The sequence below is a fragment of the Equus przewalskii genome, chromosome 14 (assembly GCF_037783145.1).
Source record: "Equus przewalskii isolate Varuska chromosome 14, EquPr2, whole genome shotgun sequence".
Taxonomy (NCBI): Eukaryota; Metazoa; Chordata; class Mammalia; order Perissodactyla; family Equidae; genus Equus; species Equus przewalskii.
The window spans coordinates 87441599-87460605 of record NC_091844.1 but is presented as its reverse complement, the minus strand read 5'-3'; the positions used below and the strand labels follow the sequence as shown (position 1 = coordinate 87460605).

The window sequence follows — 19007 nt, the reverse complement described above, 5'->3', positions numbered from 1 at the left end:
GTTTACCTCTAGGATAAACGTAAAGTAGTTTCAAAGTTGCTAATACGTACTCTTGTGAAGGATAAATTTACTAACAAGTGGATAGTATTTGTGTACTTTTTTTTGTCTTTATCTTTACAATATCAAGAAAAATTCCCAAAGTTTTTTCCCCAACCCCTTCAAGGCAGTTATGCCACTCATTTGCAACAATGTCAGATTTATTTACAACAGGCTGAACTTCATTCTGAGTTCCCCTGAAATCCAAGCTTAATTTCCTTTATTTTCATAGAGTAAAATTCAGTGTTTTTTCATAGAGTTCTACGTGCTTTGACAAATGCATAAACTCATGGAGCCACCACCCTAGTACCAGACAGGATATTCCATCACCCTAAAATTTCCTTTCTGTTTTCTGTGTTGTCAACTGCTCTCCTCTCCCCAAACCAAGGCAATCACTATCTATCTTCCCTCCTTATAGCTTTGCCTTTCCCAGGATGACATATAAATGTCTGCATTCTTGTATCCAGTAAACTTCACTTAAGATTCAAGATTAACTTCACTTAAGATTCATTAAGATTCAAGATTGTTGCTTGAATTAATAGCTCTTTCTTTTATCTGTGAATAATATTCTTTAAATGTATAGATCCTAGTTTTTTCCATTAACTCATTGATAGTATCTTGATTTCTTCCCATTTTTTTCTCTTTTGTTGAGGAAGATTAGCTCTAGGCCAATGTTCTCGGCCAATCCTCCTCCTTTTGCTGAGGAAGATTGGCCTTGAGCTAACGTCCTTGCCAATCTTCCTCTATTTTATACATGGGACGCCTGCCACAGCATGGCTTGATAAGAGGTCTATAGGTCTGTGCCTGGGAGCTGAACCTGCTAACCCCAGGCCGCTGAAACAGAACGCGTGAACTTAAACACTTTGCCACTGGGCTGGTCCCAATTTCTTCCAATTTTTGATAATTATGAATAAAGCAGCTATAAATATTGTGTATAAGATTTTGTGTGAACATAAGTTGTTCTTTTTAAATTTACTTTATTTTTTTTTAGAGAAGTTTTAGAATCACAGCAAAATAGAGAGGAAGATATAGAGATCCCATATACTTCCTGCTAGGCATGCTCCACCCAGAGGTACAGACTTTTTCTCCTATTTCCTCTTTCCTACTGCAGTGGATTTCCGTAATTCTCTAAGGTGGCTGTTTTTGTCCCTCTTTCCCTAAGGATGAAGGTTTTGGGTCTTAGGGGAGATAAGGAGGATGGTCTGGGAAAAAAATTTGGCCTTGACTGCTGTTGCCCTTCTCCAGCCAGCAACAGAGAAACTTTCTTAAACTTATCCCAATCTTCTGCAGGAGAGCCTGCTTGCATTCATGCAGGAAAATCCTGCAAATCAGACAAAACACCCCAATGACTGGTCCTCAGAACGTCATCCTCTCATGCTAGCCCATACTCTGCCTTAAAAATTTATTTAAATTGTAGCTGAATTTTCTTACTGGCTTATATGTTGTCTGGGGGAGTCTGTCCTACGTTCACAATAGCCTGGAGCTTGTTTCTCACTGCATTACTGTCTTCTCCCATAGTTTGGGTTGGTTGCTTTTCCTGTGATATCAGTTCTCTGATGAATTCAAGAGAAGTCATTAATTTGAATTTTTTCAGCTTTTTCCTTGTCATAAGGAGGAGGGTGACACACTTTCCAGTTCTGTACATCTCTGAGCTAGAACAGGAAGTCCAACAACAATTTTATTTTTTTAAATTTAATTGTGTAATTTTACCAAATAGTTTAGCTAGAATCCACTGATGAAATTATTTCAAGGATCCCCTACACCAAACTAAATATTAAGATAACCATCTGTCAATAACATAGGAAGCAGCAATTCAAGCATTTATCATCATCAAAGTCTAGAATAGCAGATTTTTAAACATTAGGTCTGAAAGATCCTTAGAGAATCTTTGTTCCAAGGTTTTTCTCAACCTGTCTTGGCGTGTAGATCCCACAGAGAATTCAGCTCATCCAGTGTATTCTTAGTATAACCTACCTCAAAAGTGATACAAATGTATCTATGTTACAAGAACCTAATCAATCATGATATTCTTTGTAGACAATATATAAATTATAGAAAGTGTCATTTAAATAGATGTTCAAGATGCAACAATTACAATCATCTCCCAGAAAAAATATTGTTACAGCTGTAACAAGTTTGCTTGCATCTGTTGTGTAACTTCTTGGATCACTTTCCTATGACAGCATCAGTCTCTTTAACAATGCACTACTGAGATCGGAGTTCTTTGCAGCCATCAGTCAGGCCTTTGCAAGTGTGTCACTCGTCAGTCCCTTCAATCTTACCTCCTACTAAAGGACCCAAAGAGAGGAAAGACTCACAAGGATGGTGAACCTGTCCGTGGGTGTTAGGCAGCTTGAGGCGGTGAAGAAAACATTGCACACAACCTCAGCACATACGTGGATCAGTGTCGAGGGTCTAAAGACCACTGAGGAGAGCATAAAAGCAACTGCTTAGTTGAGATTCTAACCCATGGCTTACAAATCTTGTGCAGCGAATTTTATATTCAATCAGATTGCCTAAAAGATTTTTTCAGTTTTCTTTCTTTCTTTTTACCTTTTGTAAGGTTAAGAAACTAGTGTTAATGTTTAATGAAGCATCAGCTACATTTTAAAGTGAATATGTATTCCCTTTCAATTTTCTGTGATTCTGAGTCCATTTGGTGCTATTATCCACAGACCACAGACGGACAAAGATATTTTCCACAGCTGATTTCACGTGTGATTCTGCAGCCTATTTGCCTTTCCATCTCCCTGAAGGCCCTAAGATTATATTTTTCGAATATCCTCAAGTGCCTGTTCATTCTCATGGACACTAAGTCAGTACCTGAGTGCAGAGCAGCACCTTCTCCCAACAATCCTAAGTAGAGATCTGAGTCACTGTGATCCAAGGAGGGGGAGATAACATGAAGGGCTCCAAATGTTCTGCTTTACAGGTTATTATCCTAAGTAGGTCAGTGGTTTTCAATATACACGGTGAACAAGAATCATCTAGGAGCTTGCTGAGCACATCCCCAGGCACAATCCCCAGCCTACTAAGTCAGGACCCTGCAGGTTCGCCCAGGAATTTGCAGAGATGCTTCAAGACATTTGGAACATTCTTATTTTTCCATTTCTAGGCAAAATTTACTAATCTTTGATGAATATTTTTACTCAAAATGGTAAACATATTTTTCTCTTTGTTTATTTCCCTATTGGAAGATCACTTTTTTTTGTTTGTTTTCCACCTTTATTAATGACTATCTTGAGAGTGGTAAAGCATTGTTTTCATTTTCTCCAACTGCAAACTGCTCTGTGACAGTATGAGAGGTTTTCTAAACCATATCTCATTCATCTACGACTGCCAGCGTGTGAAAACAAGGGATAGACGCCTGCAATGACAATTAGTCGTTAGGAACCGATGTTGAGGTGCTATGATAAGTTTGCTTTTTTACTGAAACTCAGAAAACTCAAAATATATCTACCAAGATATGGTTGTGAGAACTGTGAGTTGCTTTTAAGAAAGTAAATCATTTAAGCCTCTATAAATTCTTGGTAATGTGTCAAAATGTTTCTCCTCGAAAGAGAAAAGAAGTAAACAGAAAGAGATGGCTAAGATGAGCTCCAGGTGGCAAAACGAATTAGGTGTTGCGCCACATCGGAAGGCAGAGTAGATAAAAGATGCCACAGGTGGCTAGAGGATGGGAATAAGAAGTACACATTTATTGACGACTCAAAGTTTTTCTTTTCCTATGTGGATAAAGAAGCAGTGACAAATAGAATTATTTTTACTTGGTGTTCTGGCAGACAAAGAAATGGGCAGTCACACTCATGAGCTAAAAAGACGAGGTAAAATTTGATGGTAAGTGTGAAAATAGCATCCACTTTACAATTGCACCAGCAGATACATTGACATGATAAACCAAGTTGGACTGAATTAAGTCAAAAAGAAAGGAATAGAAGAAAGAAGTTTTCGTTTCAGTCAGCATTGAAGGTGTTCTATGGCGGAATACTCACCGAAGCTTGTGGAACTCACACATGCAGTGTCTGTGTCTGCATCCCTCTCACTATTTTGCAAGCTTAAACACCATTTGTAAAATCAGAAAATGGTTTAGAGGTCATGACGTGGTTAAATGACCCTGGGCTTTGGTGGTAAAAAGGCCTGGATTTGATCCCAAATCCATGACTTTTCAACTCAGTGATTTACACCTGTCATTTAAAATCTCTGGACCTGAGGTTCCTCATCATAAAATGGAAAGTATAACTCTAAACCTTCTGAATCCTTGTTGGAATTAAAAAAGAGACTGACAGTAAGGTGCAAGGAATATGCAGGTGTCGTATGCTAGTTCCTTTCCTCTCATTTTTTTTAAAGATTGGCACCTGGGCTAACAACTGTTGCCAATCTTCCTTTTTTTTTAAAGGGTTGGCACCTGGGCTAATAACTGTTGCCAATCTTTTTTTTTTGTTTTCTCTGCTTTGTTTCCCAAACCGCACCGGTACATAGTTGTATATCTTAGTTGCAGGTCCTTCTAGGTTCAGGTTGTGGGATGATGGGATACCGCTTCAACGTGGCCTGACGAGCAGTGCCATGTCCGCTCCCAGGATCCGAACCCTGGGCCGCCGCAGCGGAGTGCACAAACTTAACCACTCGGCCATGGAGCCTGCCCCCCTTTCCTCTCATTTGAGCTTGCCTTTCCTTCCTTCCCCCAACGCCACAGCATCCCAACAGGTGGGCAGAGTGAAGCATCTGAGTGGATCTTGGTTCATTTTCCCTATGTCACTGCCAGAGCAACAATCCCAAATCACACTCAGTTACTCCTATACAAAAGCACCTTCAATTGCTTTCATTTCTTAGAGGATAAGAGCCCAATAACTTAGCATGTCATGGAAGACTCTCTTGACCGGGTGCCTGCTTGTGTCTCAATTCTCACTTCCAACTGCTTCACAGCACAGTGAGGATAGGGTGACAAGAACAAACTCAGGCATTGTATGGACTTGGTTTAGATTGCAGTTGCAGCTTCAACATTTACTTTCTTTATGACTTGGGGCAAAACACTAATCTCTTTGCAGTCACAGTTTTGCTTTTTGTAAAGTAGCAATAAAGAATTGTGCCTCCCTGTTAGGGCTGTTATGAAAACTAAATAATTTAACATCTGCAAGCTATTAGCTCTTCTTACAGCGAATGACTTCATCAAGTTCACTAGACGTATTTTTGGTTCATGCCTGTACCTGTCCCCAGGATGGCTGTTTCCCTGACTTGAAATATCGTTTCCCTGCATTTCTAACAGAAGGAATACAATTCATTATTCATTATTATTACAAACTCACAGTCTTTATTATTCTTCTTAAGTCAATATCTCCCTCCACCTAGGAAGAAGTGTGTTCTTTTCTTAGTGCTCCCATGGCATTTTAAATATTATCTAGTCAGTTGTGAGGCCCTGTATCGTACTTCTTTAGGTCCTTCTGTCCCACCGTACACTTTAGTGGAATTCCGTACATTCACAGTGTTGTACAACCATTATCACTACTTAGTTCCAAAAATTTTCATCACCCCAAATAGAGCCCCCTACCCACTAAGTAGTCACTCCCAATTCCTCCTTCCATCTAGCCCCGGGTAACCGCTAATTTACTTCCTGGCTCTATGAATTTGGTGATTTTAGGCACCTCATCTAAATGGAATCCTGTAATATTTGTCCTCTTGTGTCTTTCTTATTTCACTTAGCACAATGTTGCTTTTTTTTTTCATTCTGATTTATCTCCCCAAATCCCCCTTGGTACATAGTTGTATATGTTAGTTGCAGGTCCTTCTAGTTGTGGCATGTGGGATGCCACCTCCACGTGGCCTGATGAGCAGTGCCATGTCCGCACTCAGGATCCGAACCAGTGAAACCCTTGGCTGCCGCAGTGGAGTGCACAAACTTAACCACTCGGCAACGGGGCCGGCCCCAGCACAATGTTTTTAAGATTCATCCATGGTGTGCCATGTACCAGTATTTCATTCTTTCTTTATTTTCCCTCCCCAGTGCCCCAGGACATAGTTGTATATCCTAGTTGTAAGTCATTCTAGTTCTATGTGGGATGCTGCCATAGCACGGCTTGATGAATGGTGTGTAGGTCCGTGCCCAGGATCTGAACCAGCGAATCCCAGGCCACCAAAGTGGACCATGTGGACTTAACCACTTGGCCAGGGGCCCAGCCCCTCATTCTTTTTTCTAGCTGAATGTTAATCCATTGTTTACCCATTCATCTGTTGATGGACATTTAGTTGCTTCCATCTTGAGGTTAGTGTGAATAGAGCTGCTCTGAACATTCATGTATAAGTTTTTGTTTGAATACCTGTTTTCAATTATTTTGGGTGCATACATAGGAGAGTAATTGCTGCATCATATGGTAACTTATGCTGGGTATTGAGGGGCCACCAAACTGTTTTCCACAGTGGCTGTATCATCCTGTGTTCCCACCAGTAACGTGTGAGGGTTTCGTTTTCTCTTCATTCTTGCCAACACTTGCTATTTTCTATTCTTTTTAAAATCATGGTCATCCTAGTGGGTGTGACTTGGTTATCAATTGTGGTTTTGATTTGCATTTCCCTAATGATGAATGATGCTGGCATCTTTCATGTACCCATTGGCCATTTGTGTATCTTCCTTGGACAAATCTCTATTCAAGTCATTTACCCGTTAAAAAAATGGTTTTTTTTGGCTTTTTGTTGCTGAGTTGTAAGATTTCTTTATAAATTCTGGATACTAGACCCTTATCAGTTATATGGTTTGCAAATATTTTCTCTTTCTGTGAGATGTATTTAACTTTCTTCATAGTGTACTTTGACGGATAAAATTTTAAAATTTTTATGAAATCTAACATGTTTTTCCTGTTGTTGCTTGTTCTTTTGGTGTCACATTTAAGAAATTATTGTCAAATATAAAATTAGAAGGATTTGTCCTTATGTTTTCTTCTAAGAGTTTTATAATTTTGGCTCTTACATTTAAGTCATTGACCCTTTTTGAATTAACTTTTATAGATGGTTTGAGATGTGTCCAACTTCATTTTATTTTTTTTTTTGCACAGAGACATCCGTTTTTCCTAGCACTATTTATTGAAAAGACTTTTTTTCCACCATCGGATGGGGAAAAATTTTTCCCCAATATTTTTTGGCTTTTCAGAGCCCCTCACAATTCCATACGAATTGTAAGATGAGTTTTTCTATTTGTTCAAAAAAAGGCCATTGTGATTTCGATACAGAGTTTATTGACTCCGTACGTCACTTAGGAGTAATGCCTTCTTAATGCTATTATGTCTTCCAATTCATGAGCATGGTATGCCTTTCCATTTACCTAAGCAAATGGTCTGATTCAATTCCTTTCAGCAATGTTTTGTAGTTTCTAGTGTTGAAGTCTTTCACATCCTTGACTGATTTAATTCAATCCCTGTTTAAACATCTCCAGTTTTGGGAAATTTGCCAATTTCTAATATAAATCTGTTGCAGTGCTTAAACGTATTGTATCAAACTCTACTTCCTAATAACTATTGCATTTTTATTGAAAGACTTTCTTTTTTTTTTTTTTAGGGGATTATTTGCCCTAAGCTAACATCTGTTGCCAATCTTCCTCCTTTTATTCTCCCTCCATCCCCCGCTCGAAGCCCCAGTGAACAGTTGTGTATAGCCGCAAGTTCTTCTGGCTCTTCTCCGTGAGCTGCCACCACAGCCTGGCTACTGACAAACAAGGGGTGTGGTTCTGCACCCGGGAACCAAACCCGGGCCGCCAAAGTGGAAGGCACAGAATTTCAACCCCTAGGCCATCAGGGCTGGCTCACTGACAGACTTTCTGAGAGAACATACGTGGACACTGGAGTTGGATTTCAAGGGCCCAGAACATTTCAACTCGCTACCAAAAATATTGCTCAAGAGAAAGCATAGTCACAAAAGACAGATATGAGAAAGTAGTGTGTACTCTGTGTATTAATGATGGCCATGCATCATAAATGGACACACATCAGGATATGCATATATATGAATGCACAAGGCAAGAACACTTTCTGTTTTAGAAAGAAAGAGGTTATAAAATTTTCCTTGCTCTCTCCCTCTTCAAGTTGAAACTAATTCACTTATTTAAAACAATCAGCTTTATTTGTAGCAGTATTTTAAAATATATTTCACCTATAGGGAGAAGTCACCAAAGTCCAAGGCTGGAAATGAGAAAAAACCAGAAATTGCCAGTATATTTTTGTACTTGTAGACATAAGTAAATGAGAAAAGGTAACCTTAGGCAAAATTTTTAGATGATTCCAATAGCACAACCCTTGAGTTCTTCCTTCTAGAGCTGCAAAAGAAATAAACAAGTCAAAGTTTTTAAGAGAATCATGAATTTTTATTTAATATTACTGCTTCTGGTAATATAAACAAGGGATTTTGTTAACATAGGCAAACAGATAGTCAACATAATCAGGCTGAGGGAGGGAATTTTTTTTTTACTGAAATTTATATTTTTTCTAGAAGCAGCTGATATATAAGGTCTATAAATATCCATAATTATTAATTCTTTAAATTGTAACTCCAGACTTATGAAAAGTTTAAAAAACAACCCAAGGGGTATTATAGCATATGTGTCACATCAGTAATGTGCTAAGAAAACATAGCTATTGCTTCAGATCGGGGAATCGAATTCAATTCTGCCTAATCTCTGAAGACTATTATCATTTTGGTTATTTATTTTACTGTACCAGGCCTATGCCTGCCCCTTATCATTCTTTAAAAGTTTGAGACAAGGAAGAACAATGCTGATGATTCTGAGATTATAAAAGTTGTATAATTTTCTAAAGCTCTAACAATTAATTAACATTGAAATGATTTCACCATCTCTTTTGGGCAGAGTAGTGTACATTTAATTAGACTAACATTCATCAAGAGATAAAGTAATCGTTGTATCAACTCCAGTCCTAGGATATTCTACAAACTTCTAATAAATTGAGGCTGGCCAAACGAATGGCAGTTGTGGTACTCAAAGTCATTTTATTATCTGGATAAGTTTATAGGAAAAAGGTGCTTACTGTATTTTATTTTGAACTCATAGGAGAATCAACTACTTGCTTAACATATTTTTATACTAAAATTAAAGCTTACCCAATTATCTGGTCTAAGTTGTGTTGAATATGGATTCTCATTAGAGCAGATACCTTGTGATGACATGCTGTATCTAAATAATAATATTAATAAAATTATGTTTAACATTAATAAAAAGTCTATTACTCTCTCTTTTACAGGCATTACCTTGTTCCAGCATCATGGCAAACTGGTGGGGCAGGTAATGTTTACAGATGAAAGTGGTTAGGCTTAGCTCGCTTGCCTCTGGAAAGCACTTTTCCAAAACAGCCATCTTAATGGAAATTTATAGCGATTGGATTTATCAGTTAAACTTTCCCAAGGATTATTGTATTTTCTTGGACCTGTAGGATGAGCGTAAATTGAACATAAGCCATTGACATCGGTGATCTTTTTTCGCTTTTCTGCTTCCCCCAGTAGATTCTGAAGTTTTCTAAGTCAGAGCCTGAGTTCATTCATATTTGTATTCCCAGGACCCAGTAGTGTTAGCCACAACGTGGGCACTCGGTAGATGTATCTTAGATGAACGAATAACTGTGGAGCTGACCAGCAGCCCTGCCTTACCTCCCAGTACTGTCCAAACGGAACAGTATGCACTCTCTGTTCCTGTAATACGCGGCCCTGAATTCCATCACGGCTCGCATCACATGGCATTATACTTGTCTGTTTTCTCGACAGCATCCCCCAGCCGCTACTCCAAACAAATGTAAAGTTTTGAGGGAAAGGGCTCTGTCTTATATATCTGTGAAATCCTGGTCCTAGCAAAGTGTCTGAAACAGTGAGTAGGCGCTCAGCAAATACTCATGGAATGAGTGTGTGGCTGGAAAGGTCTTTGTGTCTTCACCATTTACTTCCTGATGGGGAGGGGGTTTATGACAAAAGTGTAACAAAAAGACACAAGAAATGTTAACATATCAACACATGGACGTTTTATAATCAATAGCAATGTATTTTAAAAAAGTTTCTGTGTTTTATATTTGCTGCTCTGAAGAAATATCTAAAGCTTCCTGAGACAGAGAATGTTCCTAGTTCTGTCTCTTCCAGGACACAGCTGGCAAGAATGTATTCGTTACCTAAACCAGTAGCGCTGCCAGATGAGGGAGGAGCTGGTGCCTCATCAGAAGTAACAACAGAGATAGAGAAGATCCAGGGAAAACAGGAGGAGAGACAAAAGGAAGGAAGATAATCAGAGAGAGAAATGGAGAGAGACTTCCAGAGGAGGCAGACATGGCATGAGCTGAAAGACTGGTGATGGAGAAAGCTAAAAATAGAACTTTGCTCTTAAAAAAAAACTGATAATACTTGATGTTGATGAGTTTGCAGAGAAACACTCTCATTCATACTCATTCACTCCTGATGGGAATCTAAATTGGTCTAAACTTTGTCACACTAAAATTGTAAAATATGCATTCCATGGACATTATTTCAATTTCTGAAATTTATCCTAAATATTGATTTATGTAAACATGCAAAGTTGCATTTACAAAGATATTTATTGTATTTACAAATACATTATTTGTAATAATAATAAAATATTTGAACCTAAATGCCTAAAAATTGTAAATTGGACAAGTAAATTTTATTTATATTACTCGAAAAAAGGTAGAACTTTGCTTCCCCCTCTGGCCTCGAGGTTGTGAGGACTAAAAGAAAGATCACTTTCTCTCTTTAATAGAATATTGCTCCGGAGTGAGACAGATGGGTTGCATGTGAATGGCCAAGTTCTTATACCTTTCTCCTTGCAATGTAGAATATCCCAGGATATATTCAGGTTATGAGAGACGACACCACGTTAGAGTAGCCTTGGAAGCTGAATTCCAGGAGAAAAGCCACAGGGTCCCCAAATTACCTCGGAAATACAAAAAGACCACAGAAGCTCTGGGCAGTTTGACTAATGTATCACATACCACAGAGCTTCCTTGAGGCCCTCGTGGGCCCAGACAAAAATTCCACTGGAGGCGCAGCCATGGCACCGCCAAGACCATCACTACAGAAAAGTTGGCTGATAAAAACCCCAGCCATAGCTTCTTCAGATCTAACGTGCTATGTAAACCACAGCTCAGGGAAGTCTCTGGGCTTTATCTTCGGATGAACACCATCTTGACTTTTTCTGCTTAATCCAGTGGGCCTAACAGCACAAAGCAACTTTTCCTTTCTTTACTTTTATATTCTACAGTTTGGAATTTCAGTGTAATCGCACCCTGCCATAGGTAGCTCCTGCTCACTAGCGGGGCCCTCGTGTTGTCCTTTCACAAAAGGCAGCACGGAGCACTTCCTGTCAGCTCCAGGGACATCACAGCCTTCGTCCCACCCACCTTGCTCCCCTCTGTATTTCTCACTCTTCCGAGATGTGAGGAAACTGCCAGGTGCTCCCACCACCAACCCCTTCCATTAGTATCCTTCTTCCATTCTTTTGGAAAAATAACCAAACGCATCTGAACATTTGTGTATGCTCATATACTTATGCAGGTCTGAGTATTTTTGTGATGTGTTCTGTGGGGGAATTTGGTGGTAGGAATATGAGCCAGGAAAACATTTGTGGTCCTTGAAATTTGGCATTAGGGTCGGCATTAGGAAGTAGGCAGATGTATGTCTACACCTACACACACACACACACAGACACAAATATATGTAAATATACATGCACACACATATACGTGTATATATACATGTCAGAATTTGCTTTGAGGTGGGTGTTATAAATTTCAACCTACCTCTGGCTTAATTAGCCACTGAATTCTTGGGGTGTTTTACAAGAGTCACTTAACTTCTGTGAGGATCAGCATTTTCATCTGGAAAAAATTATGACAATAAATTCTACTTTTCAAAGTTGTTATGTGGAATATGCACGTGATGCTAGGAAGAATAAATGAGTAAAATAAATAAGTAGAACTGAATATACTCAGCGCATTAGGGAATCTAGTGAAGGTGGATTCTCCTTCTAATCCATAGAAATTTGAAGAAGAATCCTTAAGTCAGGAATTGCTAACCCTGCCCTTGATTGTCACAGTGCCTATTAGTTTGTCTGGGGACAATAAGTGCTATTGTCTGACAGACTGTAATAAGGAGGAGAAAGTAGTCTAGTTAATTTGCATACACACTACCCTTAACCAGCTCTTAAATAAGCATCCAGGGAAGACAGCTAATTATCACCCACTTTAATGTTGTGTTGCAAGGATTACAATCAGTCCTTTTCTCGAGGAAGAATACTTATACGACATTATTTGTTTCTTTGCTTATTGGTATCTCCCCCAAAAAGACAACAGAGCTTGCTAGTTTGGGGTTTTGTTTTACTTTTTGTTATGAAAAATTTTAAATGTAGACGAAAGTAGAAAGAACGGCATAACAACCCCCCATTGCCCATCACTCAGTGTAAAAAATTATCAACACATAGGCAAATAGTTTTTGTCTTTACCTCCTATACTCTAACCCTTGCTGGGTATTTTATTATTTTTACAATTTTGTGGAAGCATAGTTTACATGCTATAAACTCAACTTATTAGAGACGTTCAATTCAACGGTTTTTTAGAAATAAATTCATTTGCACCACCATCACCACAGTCTAGTCTTAGAATGTTTCCATTACCCCCCCCCCCGCCCCCCTCCCCGTTCATGAGCCCACTTGCAGTCAAATCCCACCCCCAGCCCCAGCTTCAGGAAACCACTGCTCAGCTTTCTGGTTCTGTCGATTTGTCTTATCTTTTTTTTCACATCCATGGAATTAACCAATATGTAGACTTGTGTTTCTGGCTTCTTTCACTTAGCATTATATTTTTGAGCCTCATCCATGTTGTTCCATGTGTCAGTAGTTTCTTGTTATTGCTCAATAATATTCTATTGACTGGCTGTACACATCTTGTTCATTCATTCACCAATTGACAGACATTTGGAACATTTTTAGATTTTGGCTATTAGGTGTAATGCTACCCTGAACATGTATTACCAGTCTTTGTGTGGACATATATCTTCATTTCTCTTGGCTAGATAATCAGGAGTAGAATTGCTGGGTCATTTGTAAGTTTATGGTTAACTTGTCAATTGCAGGAGATCATAATTGGTCACCCCAAAATGTGTCTCTGTGGCGTGAGGACTTTTTTGGGCAAGTTACTTTTTAGAAACTGCAGACAGAGGAGAAGCTCTGAAAAGTAGAAGTGACCTTTTGTCAGCGATATTGACATTTGTAAGGGAATCTCCATCTGTAAATGAGTCTCCCTCTCCATACCAGGAAGAAGGGGCGATGACCTTATCTCTAGAAACCCTTATCAATGTGGAAGGCAAGGACTTAAATCTGCATAATAACCTTACTCTTGTTTACTGTGCTTTTCTGGTAATCTCCCATAACTGACTCCTCCCCACCCCCAACTTCTACCTTTGTCTTTAGCTGAAGATAGTATTTAAGGTAACAGCCTGTGCATTTTGGTGGGTTGCTCAGCTTTCCTGAGTTTCTCCCACGTATACATGTTATAAAGCTTTGTTTGATTTTCTCATGTTATTCTGTCTCATGTCAATTTAATTTGTAGACCAAACAGAAGGACCCAGAGGGTAGAGGAATTGTCTTCCTCCTCTACACAATGAAACCAACAAAGTCTTTCTGAAGCCGCTGTACAATCCCACTAGCAACACAAGGGTTCCAATTTCCCCACATCCTTGACAATGCTTTTTCTTTTCCTTTCTTCTTCTTCTTCTTTTTTTATTATAATTATCCTAGTGGTTATAACTGGTATCTCATTGTGGTTTTGACTTGTATTTCCCTAAAGACTAACATTGTTGAGCATCTTCTCATGTGCATATTAACCATGTGCGTATCTTGGTAAAATACCTATGCAAATGTTTATCCTTATGCAAGTACTACATTGTCTTGATTACTTTATATGTTTATAATAAGTTCTGAAATCGGATATTGTAATTCCTCCAACTTTTTGCTTTTCAAAACTATTTTGCCTCTCCTGTGTGTCTTTACATTCACTACAAACTTTAGCAGAAGCATGTCAATTTCTACAAAATAGCCTGCTGGGATTTGATAGAAATTGTGGGAAATCTATGGATAAATTCCAGGACAACTGCCATCTTAACAGTATCGAATCTTCTAGTCCATAACCTTGGAACGTCTATCTACTTATTCAGACATTTTAAAATTTTGCTTAGCAAAATTTTATAATTTTTGGTAAACAAGTCATGTAATTTTAAACATTAAATTTATATCTAAGAATTACGTTTTGATATTACTGTGAGTGAAATTATTTTCTTAATTTTATTTTTAGGTGTTAGTTAATAATTTATAGAAATTTAACTAATTTTTGTAAAGAAATGTTGTATCCTATGACCCTGCTAAACCAAGTTTTAGCAACTTTTTGAAAAATGGATTAATTAAAATTTTCTTTATAAAGGATCATGACACTTGTAAGTGAAAACTTACATTTGTTTCTCTCTAATCCGGATCTCCCTCCCACCCTCTTTTCCTCCCTCCCTCTCTTCCTCCCCCCTTCCCTCCTCTATTCATTCCTTCTTTCCTTCTTTCCTTCCTTCCTTCCTTCCTTCTCTTCTTTCTTCTTTTCTAGTCTTTTCTTTTTTTCTTATTCCACTGGGTAGAAACTCAGTAAAATGCTGAATAGAGGGAATGAGAGTGGACACTCCTGCCTGGTTCCTGATCCTAAAGGGAAAGCATTCATTTTTTCGAACTAAATATAATGTTAACTGTAGGATTTTCATAGATGCTTTATATGAGACAGTTCCTTTCTCTTCCTAATTTCTTGACAGTTTTTATTTTAATTAAGGGTTGAAGTTTTCTCAAATACTTTTGCTGTATCTGCTTGTTTTCTGTTGCATTAATATGATATGCTGCATTTATTGATTTTGTTATACCAAACTTGCTCTCCCGGGAAAAATTCATGTTGTTACATTATTTAATCCTTTTAATACATTGTTGGATTCAGTTTGCTAATATTTGTTAGGATTTTTGTGTCCATGTCATTCAGGGATATTGCCCTACAATTTTATTATTTTTTGGTAACGTCTTTGTCTGGCTTTGGTATCAAGTTAACACTGGCTTTATAGAATGAGTGGAAAGTGGTCTCACTTTCTGTATTTTCTGCGAGAGTTCATAAACCATTGGTATAGTTTATTCTTCATTTTTGTTTTGCCATCCAGAATATACTATTGATTGATTAGGGTATTTTTTCTTTTAAATTTTAGTTATCATACTTTTCAACTCTAAAGTTTTCACCATGTCCTATTTTAAAATAATTTCTCTCAATGTGATTTTATACTTTTTAATCATTGCTGTCATGGTTTCTTTTAATTCTTCATGATAGTTTTTGTAGTTTTTTCCTTTTTCAATATACTTAAAGCAACTGACCTATAGCCCTCTCAGGGACAGTTTTCATTTCCTGATTTTCTCTTTTCCTGAACATAGGTCAAATTTTACTGTTTCTTTACACATCTCATAATTTTTTTATTGAGAACTGAACATTTTTGATGAAATAGTTTAGCAACAGTGGATTCTGATGTTTTATCCCTTGAGAGGGACTGTTGAATTGTTTAATTTTTTTGTTTGTGTAGTAACTTTCCTGGAGTAAATCTATGGAATCTATTTGCTCATGATGTGTGACTGCTGATGTTTGTGCTCATTTTAAAAAACATATCTTTTTCTTGTTATTATTTTTAGCCTGGCTTCCTAGGGTCACCTTTGTGTCTGAACAGCATATAGGTCAGCCAGTAATTAATCTGATCCCTATAGGACTGTCTCATTTCTTAGATCTCCCTGATAAATTCCTGGCTAGTTGGTCAATCTCTCCTTTGCCCAAACCAACCTCTCAGCCTTGTCTTTGTGAATCATTCTTCTTCTCTGTCGATTGGCCATTGGTATTGCTATTATTACTGACAATGCTGCTGAGCATGCTGTCTTACATGCTATACCTAAATCAAGTGAGGTTCCTCTGACACGGAAGCTGCTGATCATCCCAACTTGTCCCACCTGGTAGAACTGTCACACTGACCCAGTGTGTGGGGAATGGGAGAAGACCCAAGTAAGAACAACACAGATGCCTGCTCTTGTCACACAACATCTTGTTGTTTTTCATGAATTACCACTTCTTAGTTCAATGTGTGCTTTGGTCAATTTCCAGAGTCCTGGCAGGATGATTTTGTTAGCATTTTTGTCCAGTTTTATTATGGTGTTTTGGGGAGATGATTTGTTACTTACTCTGCCATCCTGGAAGTCCTAACTCATGAGAGTTTTCTTTCTTTTTCTTTTTTTTAGGGGAGCAGGTCTCACGGTTGTAGACTGTAAACTGGCATTTACAAGGTGGTGCACTCAGCTCCTTGAGAGTGAGCACGCATGGTACAACAGCAGTGAAGAGGGATTGAAATTCTCACTTTGGGAAATCAAGGAGGAATGTCCTAAGAAGGTAACTTTTAATCTTTGATCTTAAATAAAAAAGACAAAGTGTAGGAATTGATGCTACCTATAGGGTAAAACCAACAAGCAAACGAACTAATAAAGTACGTCAGTCAGGAGAAAAAGTATGTGCACAGACGCAGATGCTAGGGAGAGGGTAGATTTCCGTGTTTACATCCATGGTCCTGATAAAAATGGAAGACGGGTGGGTGTGCTCCCAGGATGTACTTGCACAATTGTTCTGAACAAAGAAGAGAAAAAGTTCAGCGTAGATGTCTGGAACACTGCCAACGCCCTAGTTACCAGAGAGAAGTGCAGGTTTAAACAGAGCATGATGTCTGGAATTTATCTCCAGGGTTATCTTCTGTTCTGGACCAAAAGTCCTGTGTCAGAGTCCTGTGCAGAGAAGCAGCTCAAATAAAAAATGAAGGAGCTGCTTTAATGCTAAACTAGTGGAAGTTTTGAGCCTATATAAGCAAGACGGTTTCGACTCCAGCATTCTTGTAACCCAGATACCCTGCTCCTTTGAGACCTCAGTACATTTGGACCTAATCCCATGGCCTCTGAAGATTTGAAGTTCTTCTCAAACCACAGAAATATTAATAAAGTATAAAAGACACCAAGATTTCAACTTACTTATCAGTGAGGTCTCTTCTCTCCTTTCTCCATAAACCAGTTCTTTATCCAGGTAAAATGTCTACGGATGAGAGGAGGTGACAGAGAGTAGGGTCATACTATCTAATAGGTCTAGTTTTGGGATTGGTTAAAATTTATAAGATCATTATCTGATATGATTTATGAGGGAATGATTTTTAAAGCAAAATTGGAAATCAAGAGCATGAAATCATTTGGATAGAGCACTTGTCTGAGGGCGAGAACGATCTGTAAGCTGAAGGAAATGCTTTTGTAAAAGGACAAAAGGGAATTTTTATTTTAATAAGAAAGTCAGAGTGCATCGCTGGAAACACATTTACGTTCAAATGAGAACACAAAGAATAAACTTCACTCCTACATCATGCAAAGATGGCTTCATTCAAGTCAAATCTTTTCCTTCTGAAATAAATCCGGCTTTCAAAATCTATTAATTAATCAGGTGTTTTGTTTGTTACTTACTGAGTGGGAAGTCTCTACTAGGCTAAGTTATAACAATTTTACTTTCATGGAAGTATCTAAGATTACAAGGCAATATTAGTATAATTTTGGGGCAGAAGTTTTTGGCTTGTGAATTGGGGTGCTATTATAACAAATGAAGATTTACAGAACAAAAAAAATCAAATAAAATTTTAATCACAGGTCTAGGGTTGGGAAATAAAATGGAAGAAGATGTCCACCAAATTGCATCTTCAGGTACAGGCTGTAGCTAATCCAGTAACAGATCTAGCCGTAAAGGGAGTTGATGTACTACCAAATTTTACCTTCACGGTGTAATTTATAAACAAATTTGTTGGCATGCAAATTATAACTTGCCCTGAAAACTTCTTTTACTAATTAAGGTTTGCAGAAGCCTGGGAAGGGCTGAATAATTAATGCAACGCTGGCATGTTTCCTAGTGAAGTGAAGGATTACCAAATGAGATGTCAAGATTAGGAAAAATGAGCTACTTAAAAACACATTTTAGTTTTTGTACTCTCTTTGCTTTTGAAATGTGAACTGATGCAAGGATGGGACCATCAAATCTTACGTACAGGAGCCTGTTGGTGCCACAGCACAAGCAAGTGGTGATGTCCTGCTCTACTCTCAGCTCTCTATGGGCTGCATTGACCCCTTCCATAGCTCAGCCATCTAGTGTTGAGATGACTGTTGGTCACCTTTCTTCTGTCCCTCCCATTAGTCACATAGCAGAAAAATGTAGTGAAAAGAACAGGGTCCAGAGTGAGATAGGCCTGCATGCAACTTCTTCCTTCATCGCATATTAGAGTTGTGACATTGGAGGGATGTCATCCCTACCTTCTGAATAATATAAGTTTATTCATTTGTAAATTGGAGGCCATTATAGGCATCATATAGATTTAACAAGATAAATTAAAGATGATAGTAACTGCTCAAAAAAAATTATTCCTTCCGTAAGTTTACTTTGGGGCATCATATATTAAGAGGGCAACAAAATCATACACTTACTAATGCACAGAGGGAATGGTGACAGACTGAAAATTTCATTAAGGAAAAAGGTCAGAATGTGTAGGGATCTTTTGCTTTGAAAGCTGAAGAATAAGGGAAGGCAAAAATGGTAAAAATGGAATAGATTTATCCCATTTTGCCCAAGAAAATTAAATAATTGCAAATGGTACTATGGTATAAAATATGGAACTTTTAGCAAATTAATGATAATAGTTGAATCTATAGATTGCTTTAGGAAGTATGGACATTTTAACAATGTTAATTCTTCCAATCCAAGAGCATGGAATACCTTTCCATTTCGTTGTGTCTTCTTCGATTTCTTTCAACAATCTTTTATAGTTTTCGATGTGCAGATCTTTCACCTCTTTGGTTAAGTTTATTC

At 38.0% G+C, this 19007-nt stretch overlaps 1 long non-coding RNA gene across 1 annotated transcript; it reads right to left on the bottom strand.

The window, feature by feature from the left end:
- Positions 1-8967: 8967 nt before the first annotated feature.
- LOC139075655 (uncharacterized) lies at positions 8968-17221 on the bottom strand. Its single transcript, XR_011526267.1, has 3 exons — positions 17144-17221; positions 11826-11903; positions 8968-9455 (listed from the first exon to the last, which is right to left on the bottom strand). It is a non-coding gene; the product is annotated as an uncharacterized lncRNA (long non-coding RNA).
- Positions 17222-19007: the final 1786 nt, after the last annotated feature.